The following is a 25,328-nucleotide window of genomic DNA, read 5'->3' as shown; positions in this document are numbered from 1 at the left end:
AACACACTCGGCCCCCAAACGAAATCAGAAGCTGGCACCGGACCCAGCAATAATCCTGATTAATAGCTGTGTGCAACATATTCAAGATAACTTATGGGCAGTCCTTCTTCCAATAGAAATCCTTACTCGGGTCTAGAAGGCAGCCACGGGTCCAGACTCACGCCTCGGCTGCTCAAGATCTGAAACCGTTCAATGCAAAATTGTAGGCTCCACCTTGTGTAAATGGACATTAAAGGGTACCTGTACTTTCCAAAGAATTGTAAATTCAGAGTGATGGCAGGGTGATTATAGAGCTCTCGCTGCTGTTACTAGTCACGTCTATGGGGCACAGTTATGGGCTGGACTGTTTGCTCGTAGTACTCACACCTGGACTTCCATTCCTTTACTACTCTGAATTGCTGCTGTTAATGATGATTAAATGAAGGAGGGGGAGGGGATTACAGTCAGGAGGCAGCTCTGTGTACATATTGAAGCAAATCTGGTAAAAGCAAAAGCTGGTACCCACTCCCAAACCAGCGGTACCTTTTCGTACACTTCAATACATCATGTCCGATCCCAGGGTATGCCTTTTTCCTGGGGCCAGTATTTTGGCAAAAAATAGGTTTTGTTTCAGTGGCGTTGCAAAGCTGGAAGTCAATAAGGCGGGGCTTACAGCATCTATGCTGTAGCCCTGCAGCGCCTCTATCCTCTCTTCTCTTCACTTTCCGCACACCCCTGTGATGGATGGAGGCGGGGAGAGAGGTGCTGCAGGCCTAGGGCATGGATTGTCTAAGCCCTGCCTCATTGATTCCCCACCTTGCTGCTCCATGGGAATCAAAGTTGTTTTTTTGCCAGGAGAAAGGCCGACTCCTTAACCACACATGACGTGATGAAGTGTACAAAACGTTACTGGCGGTTTGGAGGTGGGTACCGGCTTTAACAGACTCGCTTTATGGACACAAATATTTACCTATAAGATGAAAGCCTTGATTTACCTTTACGGCACAATGTGGACCCTTTCTAAAGAAGAAAGAAAGGCTTAGATTGTATGTACACAGTCCAAGCTCTCTTGGAATAAAGCACTGCACCCACCTTTGTTCTTTTTTTTTTTGGTTCACAGGTTTTAGACAGAATTCCCCTAAAAGCCAGAGGACAGCATAGGCCATCACATGGAGAGAAGTTGTTTGAAATGACGGTGACAATTTGATGGACACCACTGAATAAATATTTGCATTGCAAAGATCACCAACAAACAACACAGTCTAGAGTGGTCTATGTGTCGGTGATCATTGTTTGCTATTTGACCACTAGTCCGATATTCAATTTGGGTGCAGGTACCCCTTACTCTATGCGGTAATACTTATTATGACTACGGGGAATTTTCTCCATAGGTCTTTACTAACAATTTTGTTTAGTTTGCAGTTTCCTTTATCATATACAGTGCTGGATGCAGTAGCAATGTAAGACCACAAACTATCGACAATGCACTTTTTTTTTTTTTTTTTTTTTTTTACTGAATTTAATTGTTCACCAATGAAGTATTCTCTAAAATATCTGTTAATGTGGCACAGAGCCCATCGGTCAGGTGGTAACGCTGTCTTCTCAATGCCGATTTTGTTTTTTCTTATATGGCAGCTAGAATGATATGCATGTAATTCCTACCAAGTGTTTATCACACACTCTGGCCCCGCTAACTCATTGCCATATTGTACTAATCCGATTGTGGACCCCCTAGAGGGCTGAACTTGATTTTCTATTATCACCTGGGGTTCAACACGTTTTCTTCAAAGTAATATCTACAGAAATCTACAGATTTCTTCAAAGAAATCTACACGCAAACTGCATTTCAAGTAGACTCTGCCACCGTGCTCCTGCTTCTCTCAGCTGCGGGGGACACCCTGTAAAGAAGCAGAGATTTTCTTCATTAAGATGTGGAATCCCCGCTTCTTTACAGGGTGTCCCCCGCAGCTAAGATAAGCAGGGTGGCAAGTTTAAAGAGCCGCCCACTCCTGTCTCTCTCTGGGGAACACCCTGTAATGAAGGGGGATCCCCATCATATTGACAGGAATCCCCTGCTATCGGCCACACACTGCCGCCTGCTCCCGCTGCCTCTGGAGAGTCTGTAGAGGCAGCAGGGGGCAGAGAGAGCAGGCAGTTCAGGAGTAGGTGAGCAGGGCCGCCAGCGCAACAGCATGGGGGCCGGCAGACTGGGGAAGGGTGCGGAAGGTGCTACAGGCCTGCGGGGGATCACATAAGCTCCAGTAACAGAGCTGAAAGGTGTCATGTTTATAATTAGTCTGTTCATGTGCATCACTGACTACCACTTTCTCAGCTAGCCATGTGAACATCATAACCAACACCAGCATGTGTACTGGTCAACTTGTTCTCTAAAACAAACTACCCAGCTGTCATCCAATACGACAAAAAAAAAAAAACTTCCTGTCACCAGACAGCATAACAAGAACAGGGAGTGCTGCAGGTGCAGAAAGCGTAGGCCTCATTAACACATTCAGTGATTTTTCAGGTCTGCATATAAGTCCGCTATTTTTCCTTCGTAAACCATTAAGGGTATAAAACCCACACACCGTATATGCAGCAGATATGCAACAAATACGCAGCAGATTTGTTGGTACAGATTTCATGCTGTGTTCAGTTATTTAGATCTAATCTACTGCGAGTTTGCTGCGTATCGCAGCAGTAAATACGCTGCATATACGGTGTGTGGGTTTATACCCTAAAAATGAATAAATAAATAAATAGTCCATAATTGCATCCATAAAGCATCTGCAAAAATGTTGAATTGGTAAAAAAAGAAAAAGAAAATTGTTTGCTTAGATTTGATCCATGAAAAACACGGATTCCATACACTTCTATTAGCCAATCAGAATCCGCATTAGGATTGTTCATGGAACAGATTGCTAAACCATTAAAAAGCTGAATGTGTGAACAGCACAACAGAGATCAACGGGCAATAAATTCATTGGTGATCGTGGATCCGCAACCACAGTCAACTTTGCAGGACGTATGAATAAGTAAGTCCGGAATTTTTTTTTTTACACCGCGCTTACAAATGTCCCCGCAGCTCAGGAGCACTGCATGTTCATAAGTCCAGAGCACACAGAGCCCGTCCATGTGAAAATTTTGAAAGAGCTCAGAGCTGGCGTAGGTTTCAGTATCATTTTCCCACCGGAGGCTAAGCCCCCTTTGTGTGCTGCCGTACCCCCCTTAACGCCCCTCTCCGCCCCACTGGCGAAGGTGGTGGAGATGGTGAATCTGCGAAAGAAATACTCGCAAAAATACTATTTGCAAATAGTTTTTACACTGATTGGCCCCATCTGCACCTAAAAAGGCATTTACGCCTTTTAATACATGTCCCCCTTAGTGTCTACTCAAGTTTAAAGCTATTCTGTACCCACAATCTGTCCCCCCCAAACCACTTGTACCTTCAGATAGCTGCTTTTAATCCAAGATCTGTCCTGGGGTCCATTCGGCAGTTATTGTCCTAAAAAAAAAGTGGTGCCAGCCTAGATTTTGTATGCATTAGGCTGGCACCACTTCTCTGTCCCTCCTCCCCGCCCTCCTTATCATTAGGAATGCTCCAGACAGATTGCATAGTATTCCTCACCTGTGTCAGCCCAGCACATGGGCTGGATCGTTAAGACACCTGTGCAAATGTTCAGCATGGAGAAAATGTTCCAGTGGCATTCTTAATGATGAAGAGCGTGGGGAGGAGGGAAGGAGGGGTGGTGCAAAATTAGGGCACAGAAATTCTAGGCCACGCCCGTAGGGCACGGGGCTATAAGTTTAAAAGTTGTTTTTTTAGGACAATAACTGCATCACCTGCCGAACGGACCTCAGGACAGATCTTAAATTAAAAGCAGCTATCTGAAGGTACAAGTGGTTTGGGGGGGGGGCAGATTGTGGGTACAGAGTCGCTTTTTACAAAAGGTATGGCACCTAAAATGCCTCCAATGTCAAAGAATCACAATCACTTAAAAAAAAAAAAACTTTTGACATGTCATAGGGACATGATTGGTCAATGTCTGGGTGATCAGTGATTTAAAAAAAAGAGCTAGAAGAAGTGTGTGGTAAGCATGTTCTCTGCCAGTTCTGTGCCCATGCCAATGTCTATGGGACCATCCTGGTTGTGCACACAATAAGCAGATAGAGGAGAAGCGTTAAGCTATGTGTTCCCCTCCCCACTCATCCTGCCGATCAGATGGGCTCAGACTCCAACTGAACATAACTTTTGATGTACCGCTACGACATATCATAAGTTGTTGTTTTTTTGCATGTGTTAAATATGGATTTTCCTTAGGGATTTCCCCATTGATACATTGACAGTGGTGAAAACTACACACCTAACCTAGTACAACAGATCTGAGAATCCATTAATGTGCAGCATGCTTATACTTACTTATGGACAATTCCACAGCATCTGAATAACCTGTATATACTGTCTCTACTCTACCTGTATGATACAGTAATCAGCTATGGATTATACCTATGAAATCTGAATTAAAACATCTGCAGCATTCCTGTCACGTGTGAATTGAGCCTTACTGCATCACTATCTCCGGCACCTGAAAGGTCGGCCTACCAGTGTTCAGTCTACTGAATAAGCTATGGCTGGTCAGGGACCTCTGCTGTTTATAAAAGCCATCCTCTAGGAAAAAAAAAAAAATAATCTGGTCACTAGGAAGGAAAAAGTTCCCATGTACAGGAAAGACTTAAAAAGACTCCAGAATGCGTGAGTCAAAGTGACGTCTCCCAAACAGGACGCGGCTGTGAGTGCACGCCTGGGGAAGGAATGCGGCCAAATACATCACTGCATAATCCAGTTAAAGGGCTGGATCCCACCTCTGTAATGTAACATATACACGCAGAGGCCTCTTCAAGTCTCGTCAAGCTTTACAGAACAGTCACTGTTTTTTACCCTCTACGTCTAGAACAATATCGCTATGTTATAATGGTTTCTAGGAAAGTTTAAAAAAAATAAAAACAGTAATGCCACCAGTGCAGCACTACTAGAAGACATCTCCTAATGGCAGGTATGTAAGCAAGATATAGATAGATACGGCCTTGTTGAAGTCTTAAAGGGACTCTGTCAGTATAATTATGATGTCCTATCTCAGGGTAGCATAAACTAGTGACAGAGAAGCTGAACAGAATGATCTATCACTTACATTGTTCTGAACAGCTGATCCAGAGATATCCTCCTGAATAACATGGACAATAAGTAGCCCCGTCAGTTATGTGCATGAGCCCTGTAGTCCTCAATATTCATGAGAAGCAGAAAACTCCACCCACCAGCTACTGATTGGCAGTTATCTATCCATGCTGTGTGTAGTTAGTCAACTGTCAATCAGCAGCTGGAGGGCGGGAGGAGGGGTGTGGCAAGAATCCTATTCTCCTGCATATTAGGAGAACGGCTGAACAGAATGATGTAAGTAATACACTGTTCTGTTTGCCATTTATATCACTAGTTTATGCTCTCCTAATTTAAGGCAGCACGAACCTAGTGACAGATTCCCTTTAATGAAGCATATTGCCTACAATTTAGCTTTCTCAAGACAGATGTTACATAAAGACAAATAACAAATAGAAAATGTAGGGGTTATTGTAATTAAACTTTAAAAGGGGTCTATCGAATGGGATAGTTAGCATCTGAACACTTTTGTGGATTGTGCAGCCCAGTTATAACATTGTTTGTCAGCAGTACATTTCTTCATGTAAATGGGATGGGGTTCTGGAAAGGATGTAAGTTAATGGCAATCCAGCGATCATTTGTGGCACCTTACCCATTTAGTAAGCGCTAATTAAGTCAATCGACATCTGCAAAAAGACACAGACATCGTATGGTCAATAAAAAAATGTTACAAACACGCTGCGAGTTTTAATCTGAGGATTTATCGCAACTTTAAACTCGCGGCAGATCCGCCCCTGAGAAATTATCCTAAGGGTGTAAGGCTATGTTTACAGAACGTTTGTGTATACCTGGAGACCTATGATGAACCTATCGATAGTGATTAATACTTATGGTGTCCTGTCTGCAGACATCAGGGTTGTATGCAGTTTTTTTCCCCAATGACAATTTCAACTGTTCTTGTTATACAGTGTGCAATACATTTGGTTTATATGTCAGGAAATATTCCAGCATCTTGGGCTACTGCTTAATCCATTCTGCCATTGCAGTGGTCTGTGGTTGCGATGACATAAGCCAATTTGACTAATGCTGGGATAGCTGCAGTGGGGAAGACCAAGGTCAAATACACCCCTCGGTCCAACAGAGTTGCCATCTGGTGTGGTTGCAAAAGATCAATAAACTTGCATGAAGCATTTCTCCATTCAGCACAACTACGATGGACAGCAACTATCCAATACAATAAAGAGGTCTAGTCCTGAGGCCCATTATAGCCTATTAGGCAGTAGATGCAATGTCAGGTCGCATCAAATCCACCTTGCTGTGAATCCAGGATGGCTCCATATCACCAGACCCCATCAATGTAATACCACATACAACCTGGGGACAGGTGTGGTGCTATTTCTTGGAGAAAGCAGCTATGCTTTTCTAAACCTGGATAACACCTTTAAGGGCCCCCAAAAAAATGAGTGCCCTCTAAGAGAGACACACACACAGTGTTAACAGAAAATAGGCAACAGTAACAACTGACAGAAAAGTCAATTAAACTTTTTTTTTTCTTGAAAATGTTTCTATATTTGTGTGGATCTGCTGCTTTTATAGATTGTTTAGCTAATAAAAAAGTGACACTTTATAAGTAAAGATGATGCACAGGTGACTGGAAGATGCAAACTCAGTGACAGCCGGCTGATTCATGCCCTATTCATCCACCATTGTGTACACTGCCCGGAGCTCAACGGTTTCAATAAGAAAATAATTTTATTAGGTTGTATTGTCGTTCCTTGTATTGCAGACATTTAGCCTACGCAAACATTTGTCACTGCTTCCCATTACAGTACAAGTATTAACTGGCTCTGACCACGAATATGCCTCACCTATATATGCAATGGTCCACACGTAATCATTACCGGTGGATGAAGAGGTTGGATTATGGCCTATCACTGTATTCATGTTTTACAGGACTCCCTAGGGCTGCATCCAACTTCTTTAGCCACCGGTAATCAGATGCAGAGCAGTCAGGTTTGAACGAACCCAAGCAAGCTGGAGGTTTGCTTATCTTTAGTCCCCACGCACATTAAGATTCAACACGACTGACCAATCATGTGTCCTTTATGGGGAGCCCTGCATCTAGGTGAAGAGAATTCATCACCTCGATTTATTTTACAGATTACAGTCAGATGTAGAAACAAGTTGTTCTTTTACTGACTGTATATATTTTTTGTACACTATTATGGGGGCATCCTGCCTGAACAGTTTTAACAGCGGTTAGAGATATGCTTTCCTAGATGTAGGCAACAGTAAACGGAAGCTGTTCTGTTAACATGAATGGGAAAGGTGTCTGGGCGTAGGGGGGGGGGGGGCTAAGCTACAATTGTTTGATCTATATACTGCTGTCATCTTCCACTGTAATGCTGTACAGATCACTTGCAAGCAGCTTCCTCCTTATCATCACGGACAAACACAGCAAGTCTTAAATTGGTTTTGTACTTAGTAAAGACAACCCCCCCAAAATAAGACCTAGCTTTATTTTGAAGACTTCTTGAAGTAGGCATGAAATATAAGCCCTACTCACGGTCAGCTGACCAGAACCCTGACACTGGGTGGTCGAGCATTAGCCAATCAGGGCCAGACTTGTTATGCTCCGCCCCCACCTGCTCAGCACACAAGCTGCAGGGGAGGCAGGAGGGGTAAGAAAATGTCTAGTAGGGGGCACTGAATATGGGCCAACTACAGAGGAGAAAGGGAGGTGGACAGATACAGAAGTGGGCAGACTACCTGCAGAGGGGGAATTTATACAGTATGGGGAAACAACTACCAAGCAGGGAGGGACGTATATAGTAGGAAGGACTACCTAAAAAGGTGGGGGGGATGTATACAGGATGGGGAAACAACTACAGAAAAGAAAAGGTAAGTATACAGAAGGGGGGGGGACTACCTGCACATGGGGAATGTATACAGTATAGGGAATCAACAACCAAGCAGGGGGGGGACGAATATAGTAGGAAGGACTACCTACAAAAGGGGGGGGGGGTATACAGGATGGGGAAACAACTACAGAAGAGAAAGGCAAGTATACAGGATGGGGAAACAACTACAGAAGAGAAAGGTAAGTATACAGAAGAGGGGGGGGGCATATACAGAATGGGGAAACAACTACAGGGAAGTAAATACGTTTAATAATAGGTAACTTCTTGATACCCATTACCTTTTAGACTGTATCTTCTACATCTACACTTAGATGCTTATTGCACCCTTATAGAGAGTATTGTGGTTTGTACTAAACTTATTGCACCCAAAACTATCTGCATTGAAACCTTACAATCTAGCTGGTAAATTAGAGGCACATACTCGCCCAGACAAAAACTTTCTGAATCCTATCCGTGTTACCTGAATAACAAGCTTGGTATCATCATCATTTGCAACAATCTCTGAAGACTCTACCTTCAAGAATGTGCGGCATCTAGACGCCAGCAGTGACATGTAAGCTACGTGAGTAAGTACAAAAGTCTCTGTGCAGAAAGATGGGTCATAAGTGCAATAACATAGGAGCTAAAGCAGAGAGCATGCAACGGCAGGGAGGCAGCAACGCTGGTTTATTTCAACCTTCATACATCTGCCAGGTCTGACCACAGCAGAGCGGCCATGAAGAAAACCAATCCACTTCAGTAATGTAGCTTGTATAGAAAACTATGCACTAAAGCAGTTACGATTGATTCCTTTGTAAACTTTCTGACAGTGTAATCCAAAAGGTCAGAAAACGCAATAAAAAACTTAGGGTTTTTATTATTATTATTATTATTATTATTATTATTATTATTATTATTATCATATTACACTCCCAGTTACCTTAGGAGGGCCCCTAGTATCGTTGGGGGCTCAAGTGACACACGTTCACCAACATCCCTATGCTTAGAATTCAGGGTACTGTGGTAGTGACCTGGAAAGGGGTGCAGGACAACCTGTTAGCTACAAAATTATGTAGGCACCAATGACACCACTTTATTAGGTCTACAAATAATGCAGGCACAAATAATACCCCCTGCGTGTCTTTTCTGTTAAACACAGTAGGCACAGAAAATACTGCCTACCTCTTACTGTACATTAGGCACAGACTGCACTGCCTCCTTGTTAATAATCTAAGCACAGAAAGTACTGACTCCTAGTCTCTCCCAATAAATGATGTAGACACAGGATATACTGCCTTTCGATCGCCTATTGTAAATATCCTAGGCACATACGGCAGTGCCACATCCCTCCTTATTAATAATGTAATGTAGACACAGATAGCACTGAATCACTGTTTTGCCTAGTAAATAAAGTAGGCACAGATAGCACTGCCTCCCTTTATTTCCTTTATTTCCCTATGAATACAGTAGACACAGTAAGTGCTGCTTCCTTAACACTTTTTGAAAAAAAATATAGGCTCAGATAGCACTGACTCCCTGGCATTGTATAGATGAATGTGCTACTCCCACCGCACCCAATATTTGTCCATTGTTACTTAGGGTTAAATAAAATACTGGTAAAGTTACTGTCCCAATCAATAGAGAAAATGACATGACAATTATATTAAATGCAAATGGAGAGTAAAATAAACCTTATCCAAAACTGACTACATTCTCTGTACTGCTGTATAGAGAATACATCTAAAATGAACAATACATCTATAGTATAGCAAAAAAATAGAAACATTCTATTTTAGCTATCCCTTAAATAAAAAAAATTATTAAACTCTTTGTATAAAATCGAGGTACTATGGATGTACAGTATGCCCTACACATTGCTAAGGGTCCCATACTTATTTTTAGCACATAACTGTCGGATTGCCTGAATGTGAAAGGAAAAAAGAAAAAAAATAATTTCCCAACGTTAAATGTAATGCTAATGATAATGAAGAGTAAAAGTGACATAACAAAGGAGTGATTGTGTAACAGATATTGTTCCATGAAGGGTGGCACGTGGGAGGTGGGAAGAGGGCCCGGAAAACGTGAAAAGCAAATAACAAAAAGGGACAGGAAATAGAACGCTCTCCCCAATTTAACTATTTACTGCCCAACACGCAGCGTCCGGTACTCAGCAGTCCTGAAAAACCATCATGTGCTGGGCATACGCCATAGATGTATACTGAAATATCAGGAACTCCTCCTCACTTGAACTGAACTTAGATCGTGTGGCTGCTCCACATACATACATTAGACATAGGGTGGTATTGGGAAGGGGGTTTGTTTAGAATATTGTTTTTGTTACCCAGATAACCCCTTTACTAGTCCTGTTCATTTCTGCATGGAAAAATCCTCCATCATGATAAATCACACCCACTTGACTACTACTATCTCTTACCAGAACATATCTACAGGCAATATCAGCAGTTGTGTAAATTTCTACACTTTTACATCTAGGTTTTTATCATTAAGACAGAGTGTATAGCTTTGATGGTTGGATTTCTCGTCTCAGCTATATTTAATGTGTTTGTAGTTGAACATAAAGCACAAAAAGCTATTTGTCTCAGAGCGATGTTATAAGAAGGTCTAAAATGAAAAGCATCAAACATTTATCGAGACGAGTCCCTTCATTACTTTAACTGCGGGTCTTCACTTCGTGTCCATTTTTAATGCTTGTTCACATAAAGACGTCAAACTGCCGCTTTACCGTGTAGTGCATCGCATCAGCCGCAATAGAGAAGATCCTAATGCTACTGTAACACCGTCTAACCATAGCAAGACTGGCAGCTTAAAAAAAAAAAAAAAAAAAAAAAAAAAGGCAATGACAATCATACCTAGTGGAGGAGACAAATAATGGCCCATGTTGAGTGTTTGAGGTTTTTTTTTCTCCAATTTTTATATATCAATATTTTGCCTTGATTTGAATAATTGGAGGTTGTCATTGGAGACTTTAAAATGTACTTTACTTCCAATTTTAAAGGGGTACTCCGGCGAAAATATTTTTCTTTTAAATCAACTGGTTTCAGAAAGTCATATAGATTTGTAATTCTACTTTAAAATCTCAAGTTTTTCAGTACTTATCAGCTGCTGTATGTCCTGCAGGAAGAGGTGTTTTCTTTCTAGTCTGATATAGTGCTCTCTGCTGCCAACTCTGTCCATGTCAGGAACTGTCCAGACAGAAACAAAATGTCTCTTGAAAAAGAAACCAGTATGGTTTGGAAACGCGTTGGATCACATTAAACACGTCCTTATCTCATCATTCCTTTCCGACACACGTTTGGAGGTGTCGGGAGTGTTTTTTTCTATTGTTTCAATCCCCTGAGGAACTGTCCAGAGCAGGAGAGGTTTACTATGGGGATTTGCTACTGCTCTGGACAGTTCCAGTCTCGGACAGAGTTGGCAGCAGAGAGCACTGTGTCAGACTGGAAAGAATACACCACTTCCTGCAGGACATAAAGTAGCTGATAAGTACTGGAAGACTTGAAATTTTTTAATAGAAGTAAACTACAAATCTATACAACTTTTTGGATCCAGTTGATTTGAAGAGTACCCCTTTAAAAAGGGTAAAATAAACTGGTTGACAAAAGAAGAAATGTCCACACAGAGGCTCATATCATACAGAAATCCACATTTCGAGTGCACAAGTCTGTAATCAGCCTAAGCGTGGTCACTGTAACAAGGAATATGATACTCAGGAAGGGCGGACGGTGAATCCTGGACAAGAGATGGAATTTGTATCTTGATCATTCTTATCAACAACACCTCGAAAAACAAGGAGTTTCCTGACTTTTAATGGAAAGCTATTTTTGTGATCCTCTCGCCAGTTCTCGGTTACCATGACAATGTTCACTTTTTAGCCTCCGGAGACTTCGATGCCTTTTTCACACTAAAACTAAAACCTGAAGAATTGTTTTAGGTTTTATTTACTGGAAGGCTCCAACGCGGAACATGTAAACTAATGGCGGCCAAATGTGGTCTTCAAGATCTACCAAAACTATGTGAGGAGATTTACTAACCCCTCGATGAACAAGCAATTTTCTTTTCTTTTTTTCATTGTCGCCTTCTAAGTGCTAAAACCTTTCCATTTAGTGGACATACCTATATGAAGGCTTGTTTTTTGCAGGACATGTTGTAACTTCTATTGGCACCATCTTTAGCTACATATGACATTTTTGATGTGTATTACCCAGTCAACATAACATGGATAGGCAACCTAACCAACCTTGCTGAAGGCAAAACCAAGTACTCACAAATATACGGCACACCTGGGGGTCTTTATTAGGCCCCCCTGCTGTTATAGAAATTCATCTGCATCCAGCAACTGCGTCCCACCAGTGCTGGCAAGGTAACAAAAGCCAGAAGCCACTTAGGGCCCTATTACACGGAGCGATAATCGGATGAATGATTATTGTTCCATGTAATAGAGACAACGATCGGCCGATGAAGCGATCGCTGGCTGATAGTTGGTTTAGGAATGGTCGGGCGCAGACCACGCATCGCTACATGTAATTGCCATGGCCGACAGCTGACAATTGCCCAACACCTGAAAGTTTAACACTCCCCGATCTTCCATTCTGTGCTCCGCAGCTTCCAGCAGCAGCGCCTGAGCGACCTGTCAGCTGACTGCCGCTCAGACGCTGCAGTCGCCGGGACCAGGAAGCTGAGGAGCACTGGAGGGAAGACCAGCATCGGGGAGAGGTAAGGTATCAGGTGTTTCGGCAAGGCCTGCATGGACATCGCTAATAAGTCCAGTAAACGAGCCTCAATCTAGCAGATCGGCGCACATTTACTAAAACAATCAGGCTGTAGTCGGCCCATGTAATAGGGCCCTTAATCTCAATCTGCTTGGCTTCTCTTGCTCTATGCCTCTATGCTGATGCTTGCAGATCAGACCAGACTGTTTATTTTATGTAACAGGTTCTTTTTTTCTTTTGCTTGAATTTTTATAGTCACAAGACTCAAATGGAAAACCAAAGCTAAATTTTGCTTCTAGTAAAAAATAGTTCAGTTTACGCTGAATTGCACAATTTGTAGATACGACGGTAAACCATTGCAGACAGTTACATAAGCTATCGTAGTTTACAGCTTTGTTGATTCTCTCCCAGTTCTGAGAAAGGTAGAAGACATAAGTGACAAGTCTCCTGTGCTCTGCACCAAACCCTGGGTGAACCTGTCCTAGAAGACAGAAACTAAAAGCGACACAGACTAAATATTTAGCAGACGGCTTATACTGTATGTAATGAGAGCTGAGAATAGTGAACAGGAAGCGCAATAAGCAGCCGTGTTTATCATGTGAGGGAAATATTAGGTCATGCCCTGAGGTCTGCAGCTAGCAGCACAGATATGCTCAGCATTCTCTAGCAGATAGGCCTATGATATCCTAGATCTTCAGAGCCTAAGGGCCCCTTGTGCAACTTCAAGGGGCGCTAAAAAAACTTAGGATGCCTGAAAAGCCTAAGGTCCCTATTACACAGAGACATAATTGGCTGATTATCGCTGTGTAATATGGTGCGTTTACACAGAGATTTATCTGACAGATCTTTGAAGCCAAAACCAGGCACAGACTATAAACAGAGAACAAGTCATAAAAGGAAAGACTGGTATCTATCCTCTTTTTAAATCCATTCCTGGCTTTGGCTTCAAAAATCTGTCAGATAAATCTTTCTGCGTAAATGCACCATTAGAAACAACGATCAGCCAATGAACCAATCATCAGCTGGTCGTTGGTCTAGATGTGGACCTAAAATCGCTGTGCGCCGATCTGGCATCGCTACGTGTAATAGCGATGCCTGGCCAACAGCTTTTGATTGCCCAAACACCTGACACCTTACCTCTCCCCGCTCCCGGTTTTCTCTCATGTGCTCCGCATCTTCCCGTTCCCAGCGGCTGCAGCGTCTGAGCGGCAGTCAGCTGACAGGCCGCTCAGCCAGCCACAGGCCGAGGCAGTCCTGTCCTGTGATTGGCTGAGTGGCCTGTCAGCGGGGAGAGGTGTTTGAGCAAGGGCGGCATGGACATCGCCAAAGATGTCTATGTAGCCTTTGCTGCCCGATTATCAGGCCGTCTAATAGGTCCAGTAAATGAGCACCCATCTAGCAGATCGGTGCTCGTTTACTAAAATGATCGGGCCGTAGCGGACCCGTGTAATAGGACTCTAACAGTTTACAGAACAGTATGGTGGCCCATGTATTTTTTTTTCCTTCTCTGGCTTTTTCAGTGGGGCTGGCACTAATACTAACGGCAGGCACTGTGGAAGACAATGGCTATGGATAGTACTGACAATAAGGGGGACACCATGAATGGTACGAGCAATAATGAAGGCCACCATAAATTATACCAACAATAATGTGGACACCTTGGGTGAAACTACTAATTTTGGGGTACATTGTGGATGCCACTATTATTAACAAGGGACTCTCGTCTGTATTGTATATTACCATTAGAAACAGCTGTTTAAAATAGAAGTCCGGTGAAAATTTTTATTAAAGTATTGTATTTGCCCCCAAAAGTTATACAAATCACCAATATACACTTATTACGGGAAATGCACGTAAAGTGCTTTTTTACCTGCACTTACTACTGCATCAAGGCTTCACTTCCTGGCTAACATGGTGATGTCACTTCCTGGATAACATGGTGATGTCCCTTCCTGGATAACATGATGATGTCCCTTTCTGGATAACATGGTGATGTCACTTCCTGGATAAAATAGTGATGTCACGACCCGAATACAATACTTAAATAAAAATTTTCGCCGGACTTCTCCTTAGGCTCCGTTTATACTGCAAGTTTATCACACAGTACTCGGCTGTGTGACACACAAGCTACATGATTTCAGTCTAAACAAGCAGCAGTCTTTGCGACGCTACCCCAAGCCTTCTGCCCCAGGATGTGCTGTAATACACCCCCATATGTGTTATAGGTGGTGGTGTTACAATATGTACACAGTTTATGTTTCTTTTGTGCTGCAAGACATTTCCCTCAGTGACGTGTTCGGCCTTGCAAGCTTTGCAAGATTTTTACCCGATTCAGCGTGACATTTCCTTCTAAATATTTATTTTCTTGAGAAAGTGTAACAGAAACTCCAGTGGACTCTAAGCAGAAGAGTCATGCTGGAAGACATGTGAGTGACAGATAAAAAGGCACGCTCGGCAAAAAGGCAGATGTTTCCCATTTTATCACTCTAAACATCTAGAAGTCGCTTTTTTCACATGAGAAAACACGGAAAAAGCAACTATTAGTATTATCTACTTAGACAGCGCAGGACAACTATTTTTCTTTGAATATGCGGAGTTGATGGGGATGCCGAGGGTCCACCCCACAGTTACTGTACAGGAAGGTACTAAATGATCATTCTTAGGCCTAATTCACACGTTCTGTTTTACAGTATGAGTATGCGCAGTGCGGTGAGGACTCATGATGTTTCATTACAGCGCTGCACATATTCATACAGTTTCTCAGCTCCCAGCATCATATTGGAGATGCTGCCGTGCACAGAAAGATTTATCTGACAGTTTATTGAAGCCAAAGCCAGGAACAGACTATAAACAGAGAACAGGTCATAAAGGAAAGACTAAGACTTCTCTTTTCAAACCCAATTCTGGCTTTGGCTTAAAAAAATCTGTCAGATAAATCTGTCTGTGTAAAGGCACCATCAGGTCTCAGGAACATACACACATACTCTTAGCGCTGTTGATGGAATGGGCCACAGTGCCAATGACCACGTGATCCCCATGACGTCGCAGTTAGTTATGGCATGCTTACTAACGCTCTTGTGTAAGATGTTATGCATTAAGGGGTTAACTCCTTTATGTTGAAACCAATTTTAGTTTTTTCTCCTTCCAAAGCTCCCCATGCACTTTATTCACCCATCAGTTATCTCTTTCACCTGCCACTCGTCCTCCCCACACACAGGAACGTTTGTCACGGCCAACCGCTCCTATATTCTCTATGGGGAAGAATAAGCGGGAGCAGGTCAGCGCTGCCTGCAGCTTCTCTCTCCTTAAACAAACAGGGTCAGGCATTATGGACATTATCTGTCAAGAACTGTTCAGGAGAGCCCAACCCCCTGCCCTTATACTGACGGCCGAATCCACCACAAGCAGCAGGTTCAGCCGTCTAAGGTGTATGGGGACCTTAACAGTCATTACTCCATAAGGAGCTGACAGGGTGGCACTATTGACAAGGTCAATAGGGAGAGTCAAAAACTGGCAGCCCTGACTGGATTGTGTCAATTGAAGGAGTATTCCGGCTAAAACAGAACAATTACCTATCCACGGTATATGGCATCAGTCACTGATCGTCAGACAGCCAGCACTGCCGACACACACACAATAAGCTGTTCAGCTTCCACGCTATACAGTAAACGGGCCAGGAAGCAGTTGGCACCATTTACTGTGTTGTGGCCAAACGCGGTTACTGCAGCTCAGTTGCTCTTCACTTGAATGGAAGCTCAGATGAAGTTGTGAGTTGCCCACACTACATAGTGACTGGACACAACTTCTTCAACCAATTCACCGTGTAGAACAGGTGCCGATCAGTAACTGTCAAGTCACTGTTTCTTTTTTCTCAGAAAACCCCTTTAAGTAAGGACACTCCAGACTCATTTGTCAATCCAATTAAACATTACCAAGAGGAGTAACAGAGGACAGACACAATGACGAGATCCAGTAACTCTCCCCCAGCATTCCTCCTTAAAAGAGAGTCCCTTTAAACTCTGATATACACCAGTGTTTGTCCTAGTATTCGGAAGCTTCCTGTATTGGCTCCTGCCCCTTACTGATCTCGGGGAAACCCAGGACTGGCAGCATTTTCATTAGACGATTTAATCATTTAGTGAGTGATTTCTCTTCCTTTCCCCACAAGGTAAAGCTCCAGGGAATTTTTCTCAGCCTCTCAGTCCACAGAGACAAGGAAAACCAAACAAGCTGCAGACTCTCTGCTCCCGGTGGCTGCGGGCACCATCAGCTTGTATACACTCTCAAGCCCGTGCCAGCCTATTAGCTTCAGAGATTTCCTGTGTGAGATGCCCTTAGGATGCCCGGCCACGTATCCAAAGAGCTAAACATAAACCCCTTTTCCTGTGCCGCCCTGCAGCAGACTGGATCCTGCATAGAAACGCAACTACGATATGCGAGCCGTACCCTCTCCAAGGTAGTAAAAGGTTTCCATTTAGCTCCGGGAGTTTCTATGGCAATGATAATGACAGGATGTTCACTGAAAGGGACACGAGCACTTAAAGGAAATATCTACTGTGGAAGCACAATCTCCTTTCGCCTCAACCTACTCGCTCACCTAAATGACCCTGCCGCAGTACAGTGGATCAGCAGCTGTATTATGAAAGAAACCAGCACTTCTTCAGCATAACGCTAATGTGCCCAACAGGGTGGGGATCCAAAGTGGTCACTTCCGCACTGCCATCAAATAGAAGTCGCTAATTTTATTTTTTTTAAATGGTCCATAAGGTGAAAGAAATTGCCATTTTTGATCATTAAATTGGAAGGGGGGAATTATTTTCCTTAATTTTATCTACCAAAATTTTACTATGTGGTTTCAAAAAAAAAAAAAAAAAAACACAACAACAAGTACTGTTTGAACACAACCCACATGTAGTATTCACTTAGTTTTCTAGGAACTGAGATGGAGGAAAAAACTATAATAGAAAGATTTGAATCTTTTTGTGCATTTTGAACTCACCCCTGGATTTAGCTAAAAATACTGATCAAACTACTATATGTGAACTGAGCCTAAGAAGCCTACACACAGGCGTAATACTGACCTAACCGGAACGCTCGCCTGTATTACCCATGTGTGGCGGAGACCTTATAATGCATAGGGTTAAGACTGCACATTCAACAAATGCAAGTTCTGCTGTGTAAACTATGCAGATCTGCTGTGGCAACACTTTATATACCCTAAAGGAAAGGAGAATTTGAGAACTCCCATTCACATCCCGCAGTAGCACGTCCTATTAACCTACTAATGGAATTTCCAGAAAATGCCTCCTTACTGACTTCATAACGCAAACCCATGAAGGTTTTCTGTAGTTTTAAAGGACTTTTTCTCTTTCAGACATTTCAACCACACTGCCTCTCATGATATTCAATACCACAGGGAGAATGAGAAAGTAATGGGGAGGCACAAAAGAAGTAGCCAAAAGACAAAAGAATGTAAAATATTTCACTGAGGTCATGTATGGGACAATGAGAAGCATTTTATTTCGTGGTTTGGGAGATGCAGCTTATTTAGTACATTCATTTGTGTGTGTGTTTTCAGGGATACTTTTGTCTTCACAAGTCACGTGATTTTTGATCATCTGATTTAAAAATTATAAAAAATGCAAAAAAAAAAGAAAAGGAAGGATCAGTGGATCTGGCAAAATGATTGGGTTCAGCAACGCTATTTATACAGCCTAGGGCTGGGTTCACACTACGTATGTTTCAGGCTGTATTTGGTCCTCTTGTCAGGTCCTCATGGCAACCAAAACCAGGAGTGGATTGAAAACCCAGAAAGGATCTGTTCACACAATGTTGAAATTGAGTGGATGGCCGCCATATAACGGTAAATAACTTCCATTATTTCAATATAACAGCCGTTGTTTTAAAATAACAGCAAATATTTGCCATTAAATGACGGACATCCACTTAATTACAACATTATGTGAACAGATCCTTTCTGTGTTTTTAATCCACTCCTGGTTTTGGTTGCTATACAGCCTCAAACATACAGCCTCAAATATACGTAGTGTGAACCCAGCCTATGGATGTATTCATGTTTTCCTCCTGAGGGCAACATGAAACTTCTGCAGTCATCAGAATTCAAAAGCTGAACTATCTGACTCGAGCATACAACTTTAATAGCTGTCGACCGGATTCTCCCGACCTCCCTATACACATGAATATCCGGCCTGAGAACATTCATGTGTTCTCTATGGGTAGGGGTAAGCCGCAGCCAGACTGCTCTGGTACCAGCTTATCCTGCCCATGGTGAAAATCCTTCACAGCTGACCCTTCTCTTCACAGACATCATCTGTTGAAGAGTTGGGAGGCCCATCCACACTATGGAGGTCTATAGGTAAAAAAAAAAAAAACTGGGTGGGGAGAAAAAAAAACACTGCCTACAGAATGTTGTGTTTATAAAAAACTGTCACTGATAAATAACCTACAAAAAAAACAGAAAAAAATGTTGTGTATAACCACCCTTAAGGATGCTTTTACTTCCCCAGTCAGTAACATTTAAAAAAAATGAACAAAATACCATTTAATAACTTTACATTTGATGGGTTGTTGTTGTTTTTTTTTTTTTTTTTCAGAATAAAAAAAAAAAAGAAGTGCTTTCCTATAATGCAAAAACAGCACCACACTTGTCCTCGGGCCATGTCTGTTATTGTAGCTCAATGACATCTACATAACTTCAGCTGAGACACAATACCAGACACGGCCTGTGGGGACAAGAGAGGGAAGGAAAGAGGGAAAGAAAAGAAAATGAAAGAAAAATTATTATTATTATTATAAACTTTCATTTAATCTTGCACAACGCCTTAAAAGGTGTCTTCAGGATAGGTGGCTGCAGCCCTGGGGAGTCTGGGAAAACATGGGAACAGACTCCCTAGAGCTACTTCTTCAGCCACCAGTAATCAAATGTCGCCCACTTAGGTTCGCTCATCATTTTGCCCACTCAGGTTTGCTTAAAGGGGTAGTGCGGCGTTTAACTTTTATTCACTAAACACACATTACAAAGTTATACAACTTTGTAATGTGTGTTATCTAAGTGAATGGCCCCCTTCCCAGTGTTCCCCCCCATCCCAGAAGTGTGGTGCAGTATACTTACGTATTCGCTGTCGACCCCGGCCGCCATCTTGGGTCGATGACGTCATCTTTTGGAGGCCGGCCGGACAACTCCAGCCCCCCCCCCCCCTCATGCCGGCCCCCCCTCTGCCGCGTCATCAGCTGCTCAGCCGCGATTGGCGGAGCATAACTATGCATCGGCGCAGATCTGCGACCACAGACAATACAGGACGTGCGAATAAGGCCTTAAAATGTTTGCCTTTTTCTAAATTTCTACTGAGACAGCCACATAAGTACAGATAGATTGTAATATATACACTCACCTGCCACTTTATTAGGTACACCTGTCCAACTGCACGTTACCACTTAATTTCTAATCAGCCAATCACATGGCAGCAAGTCAGTGCATTTAGGCATGTAGACATGGTCAAGACAATCTCCTGCAGTTTAAACCGAGCATCAGTATGGGGAAGAAAGGTGATTTGAGTGCCTTTGAACGTGGCATGGTTGTTGGTGCCAGAAGGGCTGGTCTGAGTATTTCAGAAACTGCTGATCTACTGGGATTTTCACGCTCAACCATCTCTAGGGTTTACAGAGAATGGTCCGAAAAAGAAAAAACATCCAGTGAGCGGCAGTTCTGTGGGCGGAAATGCCTTGTTGATGCCAGAGGTCAGAGGAGAATGGGCAGACTGGTTCGAGCTGATAGAAAGGCAACAGTGACTCAAATAGCCAACCGTTACAACCAAGGTGGGCAGAAGAGCATCTCTGAACGCACAGTACGTCCAACTTTGAGGCAGATGGGCTACAGCAGCAGAAGACCACACCAGGTGCCACTCCTTTCAGCTAAGAACAGGAAACTGAGGCTACAATTTGCACAAGCTCATCGAAATTGGACAGTAGAAGATTGGAAAAACGTTGCCTGGTCTGATGAGTCTCGATTTCTGCTTGAACATGACAATGAGTTCACTGTACTCAAATGGCCTCCACAGTCACCAGATCTCAATCCAATAGAGCATCTTTGGGATGTGGTGGAACGGGAGATTCGCATCATGGATGTGCAGCTGACAAATCTGCAGCAACTGTGTGATGCCATCATGTCAATATGGACCAATATATATCTAACATATACACACACACATATATACATACACAGGTGGAGGGACAGCACAGGCACACCAATAGCTTTTGGAGTGAATTAAAATGCTTTTACCTCACATGGATGAAATAAAAGTCAAGAATAAGGAATTCAAAGTGCGTCCAATGGTTTAGAAAACCACTGAACCGTTCCTAACACGCAGCAAGCAGATATGCAAGAGGCAATCAGAAGCAATGCAAACAATGAGAGCTATGACACAGAACAAATGCATCGGGCACCAGCAAAATCTCAAGCATTCCTCTACAACATATACAGAACCACAAAGCTTTATTTTTTTTGCTTAAACATTTCACGATTTAAATTTTTTTTCTACCCATCAATTTTTTACACTGAACATTCCAAAGCAAAGCATCTACAGTACTTCTATGTGTCTAGTTATAGTATGCAGACACAATAGAGGAGATCAAGATGCTTAATACAAAAGAATATTAAACAAGGATTTCCCACTGTAGACAATAAAGATGCACACAGGGATTTTTTTTTTGCCTGTATAGTGCAGGATAGGCTACAATTAAATAATACTGTACAGAGCCTTGTGTATAACCATTTTATATGTAATGGCAGCAACCTAAACAATCACAACTTGCCTCTCCCTGTGTCGCTGCAGCACTGGATTGCCGCACCGGGACCCCCACCGAGGTCTGGGATCTCCTGCACAGAGTTCACGACCCGGTTGATGGACTGCCTGCTCATCCAGTCAGTGACTGGGGCAGAACACCACTGTCACCTAACTCACAATAGTGTCTCAGTGCCTTCCTATGAGATGCAGCTTCAGTCTGCCTCCTTGTGACAGGATTCTCCATGCCAGAATTTCCAAAGCAGGAGGCAGTGTCAAGACACACTTGAGAATCTTTATAAAGTTTATAAACTGGTTATATTGACTCCCCCTACTCAATCACTCATCTCCTTGTCTCTTTAGGGGTGCGTTCACACGTACAGGATCCGCAGCAGATCTGCAGCACATTTGATGGTGCAGATTTGATGTTGTGTTCAGTTATTTAGATTAAATCCGCTGCGGATCCGGTACATGTGAACGTACCCTCGAAGTGATTTCTTTAACAGCACTTAATATATGGACAAACATGGAAATAAGAAGAGTGCAAGCTCAAGGAGAGGGGTCTCACAGGTGTGGACATAATCCTGAACTTCACAGGAAGTCAGCAGGAGAGAGTCATCTCGTATCTACACAGTAGAGTAAATTCCTCCTTGTCAGATCCAGCACAATTCTTTCTTGGGTAGAGGTTATAAGACAGTCTTGCCGACACCAATGTTTTAATGCAATCACACCCGAAGACGGGGTGGCCAAACAGCAAGTACCTTTACATAAATGATAGTTGGAAATCTCTGCATTCTCTACCACCACTGATGCCATTTAACATGCCCACGTTACAAGATACAAAATTTAAATACTCACTCACTCTCTCTCTCTCTTAGGAATGACAGTCCCTCTTTTCACATAATATCTACCTATAGTGTTACTTATAGTATATTATATTCCAATAACTCACTCACCTGTTTTAAATAGAGCTATCCTCCTGGCCCATTAGGGCTCTATAAAGTCTGGTACAGGATCAAAAAACCTAAAATTAAGAAAAGAAAAATGCCTCAGTATACAAATATACAATAAAGATAAACAAGTACAAATAAGTACAAACATCAATTAAAATTATATATATATATATATATATATATATATATTTATATATATATACATATATATATATATATATATATATATATATATATATATACATACATACATACACACACACACACACACACACACACACACACACAAGGGAGAGAGGCAAGATGAGAATCAGAACAGTTTGGAAAGTTTGTCTATAATGGCCCATTGGACTCTCCATCCATTGATATTCAAATGGCGAACAATCAAAGTATGCGTTCATCTCTACCAACAACTGTAAAGGCTGGCAAGAGGATGTGGTGCATACTGTGCACCGATAGTGACCATGGCACCCGTATAATAGACTGATACACTACCTCCCTGGCATCTGAACCAGTAAATGGTAATGGGTTCTTCCTAAGGGTATGTTCACACTGAGGAATACGTGTGGAATCCGCTGCAAATTTGCAGCAGATTCCGCATCAAATTCCGCCCGTAAAGTATGAACTTAGCATTGTGCTATTGAGTTTCATTGCATTTCTGCACTGTTGTTTACACAACAGAATTTCCGCACTAAATATTCCGACGCAGATTCCTTTCCCCCTGAAGAATTGACATGTCGCTTCTTTGGGCGGATTCTGCAAAAGGAATTCTATAGAAGACAAAGGGGCTTGAATTCTGCTTTCAAATTTTCTTTTTTTTTTCTTAAATTTCGCCTGAGATAATTAGGTGAGGAATTTTAAGCAGAAAACTTTCGGCTTCAATTCCTCGCTGAATCCTCTCCTATTACATACCCTAAGGGCCAGTTCACAGAGTAAAACTGGAGGAATTCTGTCTTTGTGAGGGCTTGCACGCCTCCTCTCTCCGCTCGGAAGAAATTACATGTCAATTCTTCCACGCGGAGAGAGGGGGTGCGAGCCCTCTCATAGACTGCGTGTATGACATGGAGGCTGGAGGGACCCCGCAACGGAATTCCACCAATTTTACTCCGTGTGAACTGGCCCTAAGGGTATGTTCACAGGAATAGGCGGGGGAATTGAAGAGGAAAGTTTTCTACTTGAAATTTCCCCTTCTTCCGCTCTGGCAGAATAGGAGTGGAATTCAAGCACAAAGAGGAAATTTAAAGCCCCAATGACTTCTATGGGATTTCTCTAGTGGAATCCACTCAAAGAATTGACATGTCAATCCTTTTGGTGGAAAGCGGAAAATTCTGCGCGTAAATTCCGCTGTGTGAACAGAGCGGAAATCCCATTCAACACAATGGCACATTGCTCTGTACATTTTACCAGCGGAATTTCAAGCAGAATAAGAATAAAATTAGGCGCAAACTTGGCTTGAAATTCCTCACCTATACCTCAGTGTGAACATACGCGAACATTAAAAACTTACCAAAATAGGAGAAGGCGAACGAAGGACGTCAGTCCCTGCATGTAACCATTACCCTGTCTCAGCAGTCTAGATGTGGTGACTAATCTCCAATGTTGAAGCAAACATCAATTATAGCAGATTAGACACACGTGGAAGATTCCTCACTCCCGAGGACACGGGGAAAATTCCAGCAGTCGGAGTTATTCATCAGATATCTGGATAAACCTGATCTGCATTTTCTGATGCTTCTCCATATGAACAACCTTCATGCCGATCAGGCCAAAGCTTGAAAACAAATGTTTATGGAGCCAAACCACAAGATAGATAGCGACTTTTAAGGAAATGATTTCATGGATTAGCAGACACCATTCTGTGAGAGCATACTGTAGTTCTGATACCATATTAATGATATGCTTCAATACCTATGAACAGGTCTACACAACATAGGGCACAAGCTACCCACGCAGACCGTCCAGCTACTGAGAAGGCCGCAGGGAAACCCCACCCCGGAGGATGTGACAGCAAGGCGGATCCTGCAACAGAAAGACCCAGAGGCCACTGCACCACCACGTCCCAGGACCCGTGACCACACAGGATCACAGGTAACCTATGTATTCCTTGATGCTGTCAGGAACAGGAAAAACACTGAGGGGAATTATGGGATGTGCCCTTTTAACCTCTGTTTCCTGTTCCTGATAGGGTCAAAGGTGACATCCTCCATGTGTGGTGCTGTCAGGAGGACAATGTGAAAAGAAAAGGTACAGGATCTATGGCCACAATCCTGTTATTCTTCTGAACTAGCTCCAAGTGCACCAATAGAAGTCTAGGCACCATACCCTGGTGTTTTATTTTTCAGCAGGGAGAAGGTAGCTCTATGGAGGAAACCCAAGAAGACACCATGCATGTTCGGTACACTTGTATTCTCTGCACCTTTTGCAGACTAATAAATTCCTTCAGAGTCCATTTCTATCCAGAAAAAAAAATGACAGCCATTTTCACCCAAACCAAAACACATTACATTATATTAATGTGTATGGGTAGCTTTATCTTTAGCGATCATGGGGGTCTCAGCATTGGTTCACCAGATCGGTACTGTGATGCTCTCACTCTTTGCTAGGATTAGTCATGGGAAGGCCACCAGACAATATAATCAATAAAACATCAGGTCCAGCTTCATGATTTGCAACGTCCAACCTCCATAAAACCACAGTGTACACATAGACAGAGGGGGGGATGATCAGTGTGTAAACGGTGGTTTTAGAGAGCTGTGAATAAAAGAAATAAACTGTAAATTATGAAGCTGAACCTGATGTTTTGTTCTTACGAAGAT

General features: G+C 42.6%; 1 protein-coding gene and 1 long non-coding RNA gene across 4 annotated transcripts in view; one reads left to right on the top strand and one right to left on the bottom strand.

The window, feature by feature from the left end:
* The window catches only part of WDR37 (WD repeat domain 37), a 110,028-nt gene that overhangs the window by 76,667 nt on the left and 8,033 nt on the right, over positions 1 to 25,328 (bottom strand). The window contains exon 2 of one of the 3 annotated variants that reach the window (XM_069958925.1): positions 22,516 to 22,583. The gene's annotated coding sequence lies outside the window, so the exon portion shown is untranslated. Of the gene's footprint in view, positions 1 to 1,742; positions 1,840 to 5,165; positions 5,253 to 22,515; positions 22,584 to 25,328 lie in introns of those variants that run through there. The other 2 variants (XM_069958926.1, XM_069958927.1) reach the window with 2 other exon arrangements.
* On the top strand, positions 5,340 to 24,905 carry LOC138783790 (uncharacterized). Its single transcript, XR_011361751.1, has 3 exons — positions 5,340 to 5,425; positions 24,431 to 24,600; positions 24,698 to 24,905. It is a non-coding gene; the product is annotated as an uncharacterized lncRNA (long non-coding RNA).

This window comes from Dendropsophus ebraccatus, chromosome 2, assembly GCF_027789765.1.
Source record: "Dendropsophus ebraccatus isolate aDenEbr1 chromosome 2, aDenEbr1.pat, whole genome shotgun sequence".
NCBI lineage: Eukaryota > Metazoa > Chordata > Amphibia > Anura > Hylidae > Dendropsophus > Dendropsophus ebraccatus.
The sequence above is the reverse complement of the archived record's forward strand: the minus strand, read 5'-3'. Positions and strand labels throughout refer to the sequence as shown.